Source organism: Caretta caretta, chromosome 8 (genome assembly GCF_965140235.1).
Source record: "Caretta caretta isolate rCarCar2 chromosome 8, rCarCar1.hap1, whole genome shotgun sequence".
NCBI classification, from domain to species: Eukaryota; Metazoa; Chordata; order Testudines; family Cheloniidae; genus Caretta; species Caretta caretta.
Window position 1 is genome coordinate 44,991,029 of NC_134213.1, and position 6,341 is coordinate 44,997,369.

Consider the following 6,341-nt stretch of genomic DNA (forward strand, 5'->3'; position numbering starts at 1 on the left):
AGTGAATCAGGCTGGCTTTACCAGTGTTAGATCCCAGTCTGATCTCAAAAAGAAAAGGAGTACTTGTGGCACCTTAGAGACTAACCAATTTATTTGGGAGTGGCTAAGTCATTATGCAAGGTAGCCTGTTTCCTCTTGTTTTTTCCTACCCCCCCCCCCCCAGATGTTCTGGTTTAACTTGGATTTAAACCTGGAGAGTGGTCAGTTTAGATGAGCTATTACCAGCAGGAGAGTGAGTTTGTGTGTGTATGGGGGTGTGGGGGGGATGTGAGAAAACCTTGATCTATGCAGGAAATAGCCCGACTTGATTATGTAAAGAGTTGTCACTTTGGATGGGCTAGCACCAGCAGGAGAGTGAATTTGTGTGGGGGGGTGGAGGGTGAGAAAACCTGGATTTGTGCTGGAAATGGCCCACCTGTTGATCACTTTAGATAAGCTATTACCAGCAGGACAGTGGGGTGGGAGGAGGTATTGTTTCATGATTTCTGTGTGTATATAAAGTCTGCTGCAGTTTCCACGGTAAACATCTGATGAAGTGAGCTGTGGCTCACGAAAGCTCATGCTCAAATAAATTGGTTAGTCTCTAAGGTGCCACAAGTACTCCTTTTCTTTTTGCGAATACAGACTAACACGGCTGTTCCTCTGAAGTCTGATCTCAGGCATTCATGGCGTTCAACCTGCAAAGGGCTAAAGGTGGGGTGAAGATTTTACAAGGAGCCAAACGGAGGCATGCAATCTGTTCATCAGGAAACTGACCAGGCTGGGGATTGTAACTAGCTCTCTAACCTTGGCTCCAGGGTTCTGCATTTCTGAGCATAGGAACCTGTGGGTGAAACGATTGGTACACCTCAGTGAGAGGTGGGTGGGTGTGGGTGTAGTTGTGTGCACGCATGCAAAATATATCCATCTGGGGGTAAGTGTGGTTCTAAGGCTCAGGGGCCGTGCATGAGGGTGAGCAGCAAAGTGGGCACTCCCTTTCAGGGAACTCGGCAGTACTCCAAACCAGACAAGAACCTTTCAAAGGTTCCAGGGCCATGCCAGCGTGGCCTTTCGTCAGAGCCCTGCCTGGGTTTCTATGGCAACTTGTTGGCTCACTGGCGGGAGAATGAGCCCTTGTGTTTTCCCCTTGTACATTCATGGGCTGGCCTGCAGTTGTGACCTCGGGAAAACAGCTCCCTGTGAAAGTAACGTTTCTCCAGGTTTGCTGGGAAGTGGAACAGTAGCAGCTAGGGCTGGAGGGAGGAAGCGGTTTCCAGAACCCTGTCACAGTACCCTTTCACAGGCAGCTGTCCTTTCGCTGAACGGGGTTACGAACATGCCCTTCCTGGAAATCTTTGCAGAGTGTCTGCTGAAGACCCAGGTGGCTCGCTTCCCTACAAAGCCCCCTCACCAGCAAGCATGATCAGGAAACCCCAAAGTGATCGCTTGTAATTTTAACACACTTTTCAATACACCACAATATGCAATAGCTGTGGACATCTTTAATATCACAAATGTTTTGCAAAAAGGAATGGCACCATAATCCATTACTTTCTTGAGGTGAGCCTGAACCATACATTTAATGGAGCAAACTGTAAGATATCTAGAATTGATCTGCTTTTGTTCAGTTCCAGTAAAATCTGCTCTCTGGACAGCTGTGGTATTCAGGAATCCTAAATACTTCCACCTTCTAGCAGGGCATGTCTTTTGAAAATGGGTTTCTTGTGCTGCCAATAACAATGTGAGCCTAGAGTTTTGGATTTGTGTCAGGAAACTGGAGTGCAGTGGTGTGTGCTGTGAAGCCAGTTTATTTCTCAGTGGCTCTGCTAGCACTTGCTGATGAGCAGTCTGTGGAATGGAATGCCGATATTCCTCTCTGCGGCCGCAGCCTTGCCAAGGCAGGAGATTAGCCCCAAGTCAGAGATCCCTGTAGCTGTACTGGTGCTGATTCCTGAGCATAAACAAGGACGTGCAGAGAGGTTTGTACTGGCGGAGCTAGCTGAGATTTAGCTACAGAACAAGCATCCATCCCCCACATGCTGCCCTGCCAGCAGGCCTGGTCCCTGGTTTGAGCCGCTGTCCTGGGAATGGAGTAGTTCAGTCTCCATGGGCCATGCGGTTCTTGGCCACTCTGCTGGGTCTGCCAATGAGTGCTAAGCATGGCGGTGAATTGGTGATGTGGGAGCTGGAGTTGACAGCCACCCACCCTCCTGACTGGATCCAAACTGGTCACTTAGAGGTTCAAGGCTCCGCAGCCCATTTGTCAGGCACGGGTGTGCCCCAGGAAGTGTTAATGTAAGAGTGGGTTCCATATTCTAGGTGCCACAGGCGGCAATGCCTAGCTATTCGTTTGCCCAACACTTCCCATTAAAACCCTCGGTTTTCAGTGGCTTGTAACTTTACCAAATTTTAAAGTGATATTTCCTGTGCCAGGTGCCTGCCTCGAGCGGAATAGTTTGGGGAAGGTTCAGCCATTTCCAAGGGGTAGAGGAGGTGATAATATGTTGTTTTGCCCATGTTAACTGCAAATGGGTAATGAGATTTTTCTTGGCAGGGTGTAGCCTGTGTGTCTGGAAGGTGCCAGCTGGGTTTCCCATGAAAAGCCGCCCAAATGTGGCCAAGTTGCCAACATCAGCAAGGTCTCAGTCACATGCTCAGCAGAGATTGGTTTGCGCTTGGGAGCTGAAGTCTCTGAACGTTCCATCTGCACTGAGCATGCTCCAGCCCCTCATAGCTCCTATGTGTGACCAGGCTGCGCAGGTGCTATCCCCATAGAGTGACTGGGCACGCTCCAGCCCAGGGTTGCATGGGCTGAGCAGGACTTTCTCTGCAATTGCTGCTGAGAGCCGCTGTGGTGCTGAGCACCAGAACTGGAAGCAGGGAGACTCTCTCCTGGGTGCAGTGCTTTCCCTCTACTGGTGCCAAAGCAGTGAGGACGGGGACGGTGCAGTCTCACTTAGAATGCAGGGTGAGAAATGAGTGGAATGACCTGGGGAGAGGGGGTTGCAAAAGCCAGAGGGGGCTGGGAGACACTGGCTGGAAGGTTGGGGGAGAACAGCGGGAAGCAGGAGCTAGTGGGGCGGCAGAGGGGCAGGAGCCAGGGGATTGGATAGGAGCCAAGAGAGGAGTCAGCATCTCGGGGCTACATAGGCAGATAGCGGGAGTACAGGAGCAGAGGGATGGAGCAGGAGAACGTTGGGGGCAGATAGCAGGACAGAAGGCGAGATGTGGGGAAGGATAGGGGCAGGGGAGTCTATCCACTAAAGCACAGTCTCCTCCAGAACCTGGAACTGAACCCAGGAACCCTGAGTGTCTACACTACTTTTCAAACATCTGTGAAACTCCTGGCAAAGTGTGTGTCATCCCCCTATACTGCCTGATGCCTAGAGAGGAAAACAGTCTACTGCTGCTGATTACTCCATGTTCACAGGTGTCCACTCAGTGTGTGTTCTTCACTTTCTAGTGGTGTGGGTCCCTGAGGTCAGGTTTGCAGAATAGCTGAGCACTCAATGACATCAATGGCAGTTGCACTTTGAACATATCAAGGGCTCTCAAACAGCTAGTCCCCTGGAAAATCAGGCCCAAAGCGTCTCAAGGTTGGCACCCAAAATTAGTGGCCACTTTTGACAATTTTGGCTTTACTCTCTCTGTGCCTCGGTTCCCCTTTTGTACAGTGGGGTAATATCACCCTCCCCACCCCTTCACAGGGCTGTTGTGAAGATAGCTCCAGTGCTGACTCTGAAGCACTCAGATGCTGTGGGGAGAGCACCGGGAAGGAAATGAATAATTCTTTGTCTGAGCAAGGTTTGGATGGTATGTGGCAAATAAAGTCTGAGGAGAGAATAAGGAAATACTGAATAACTGCCCATCTACTGACTGTGGGGAAGATGGCATGTGGTCATGTAATTAAAGACCGTGTCATAATGAATATGCACAAAGGGGCTGAATTAAGGTTGCACAAGTATCCGTAACTGTGGCATTTCCTAACTTTTGCATGCTTGGCTTTGCAAACATAATCACGTGTTTCTTCAGCTGTGAGATGTGTATGCGAACGCATTATAGCCACCAGCCTGAGGTAGGAAACATGCCGGTGGCAAAGCCATCCCCTCAGAAATTCAGAAATGCCAGCGCTGAGGCTGCCTGTTGTAAACATCCACCCGGGGACTGTGAGACAACAAAAGGAGACCTTTGGCCTGAACTCTGCTGTCAACAGAACCCCCAGCAGCAAAACAACCCCTCCCTTCCCGGAGCCGGTCAGCGCTGCCGTGGGGGTGTGCAGGCTTCCCTCACAGACTGGCCTGCGGGGCACCACTGCCCCGTGCTGCATGTGCCCACAGCCCTCTCCCTGCCAACCCCCCAACTAGGAAGCAAAGATGAGTGGCCGACGGCTCGGGAGCTCCCAAGCGTAGAAGTAGCAGGAAGACAAGCTGCCGTAGGAAGGGTCATCACCTGGGCACAAGACCTGGGAGAGCAGCTAGCGTGGTTACAGATTAATGCACAGTGAGAGCTAGAATTACAACCATGACAGGGGAGTGCAGTTACGGCCTGGCTCCCACTGCAGTACAAAGGGGAGCTTAGTCCTCTGCCCTGAGGACCTGGCACCTGTAAGGCAATGGAAAGACTCGCCTGGACTTCAAGGAGCTCTGGAGCAGGCCATATCTGGGCCAAAGCCTTGGAAATGCCCCAGGCAGAGATCTGGAAGGGTGCGGGGGGGAGGGAAGGGAGGAAGCACGTTAACCAGAATAATTGAAACAGGCTGAGATTCTAAAAGCAACTCCCCTCCCCTACTCCCAGCATAGACGGGTCGTTTAACAATCACGCACACACCCTGACATAAGCACCGGTCACTCCGTGTTTACAGTGATTGCTAGTGCTCAGATGGGGCGCTCTGCTGGCCCATCTGTTGCCCTCGCCCTCTGGCTGCTTCTCCCCCTGCAGGTGGTGCTCCCTTGCTGGATCGTAAAACAGATGTCCTAAGTGGGGCCCTGATCTCGGGGGGGGGGGGGGGCAGCGGGAGGCTGCAGGGCACTGCTATAACAGACAATAAATGAGAAATGTGGCTAAGTCCCAGGCCAGCCCTTATCCATCTGCAGGGTCAGATCTCCACAGGCCTCCCCTGCACATCACCCCAGCTACCACTTCACACACAGCCCCTTGGGTTTCCCAGCCTCCCTGGCTGGCCACCCACCCGAGGGCTCTAGGGGAGAACCCTGGAGCAAGCAACTTCTCATCTCTTACACGTCCTTGCCTCCCACCCACCTCAGCCAGTCCCTGGGCAGAGAGACCCTGGGTAGCCAGAGGATGTGAGGGTGCTGGAGTGGGAGGTCACAGAACACCAGCCTGGTGTGGAGGACCAGGAGGCTCTTAACCAGCAATTCCAAAGAGGCGGGAATGATGCGACCATCTTGGTGGCTGCACAGTTACACTCCATGCAGGGCCCTGGATGGGACAGGTTCAGTTTGGCTGGGGACACAGGCCCAGATCCAGGTTCTTAACTCCCATTGGAATCAGTAGGAATTAGGAGCCTGAATCCTCCTGTGGGGCTGGGCCATAGGCAGGGTGCCATGTACAGTACAAAGGGGTGCCAAGCTGCGACCATGACTCAGCTGTCAGGGGGTCTGGAGACCTAAGACTGTTTCCATGCAAAGACCCACAGTGTTTCAGACACAACCAATTGACACAGGCACTGCCTTCTTGTGTAACAGGCCCCTGCTTAGCTGTAGGCTGGGGAAACTTGACAAGCTGGTTCTCAGAGCCGGGATGGAGAAATTGGACAGATTTTTTCCTTCTGGAAAAGTGTCTAGCTTTGTCTTTCTCCACTGACAGTTCCCCAGCCGCTGCCCCGGACCTCTCCGCGTGCCAGAGAACACGCTGGGGAAAGAGCCCCTCTGGCAAACATTCAGCTGGATGAGTTTGAGTTGGGCACCATGGAGCATGCAGCTTTCCCTGGCGTGTCCCATCCCCTGAGGTACCTGACCCTCTCTCAGGTGCTGGGGGAGCTTTTTTTGGGGGGGGGGGAACAGGTGCAGACTGGAACCTTCAGCAGCCCTCCCTCCTCCCAGAGCGTGGGGTGGGCAGGGGTGGTGACGAGGGAGTTGTGGTGGAAGCAGGCCCCACAGGGCATGAGGCGAGCCCTGCAGGGAGATGCAGCGCTGGGAAAGGAGGTGAGGAGGGGAGCAAGGCCGTGCAGGAGGCAGTGGTGAAGGAGGGCCTGGGGGCTGTGGGGAAAGGGTGCTCCTGTTTTGTTGTGTTGGCCAGTGTGCGGTGACCTTTGGTTGAGCAATGAGTGAAGCACACACAGTTCGCTCCCTTGATAAGTACAGGGAGGGACTTTGCCTGGCCCTGCTGCAGGGAATCTATAT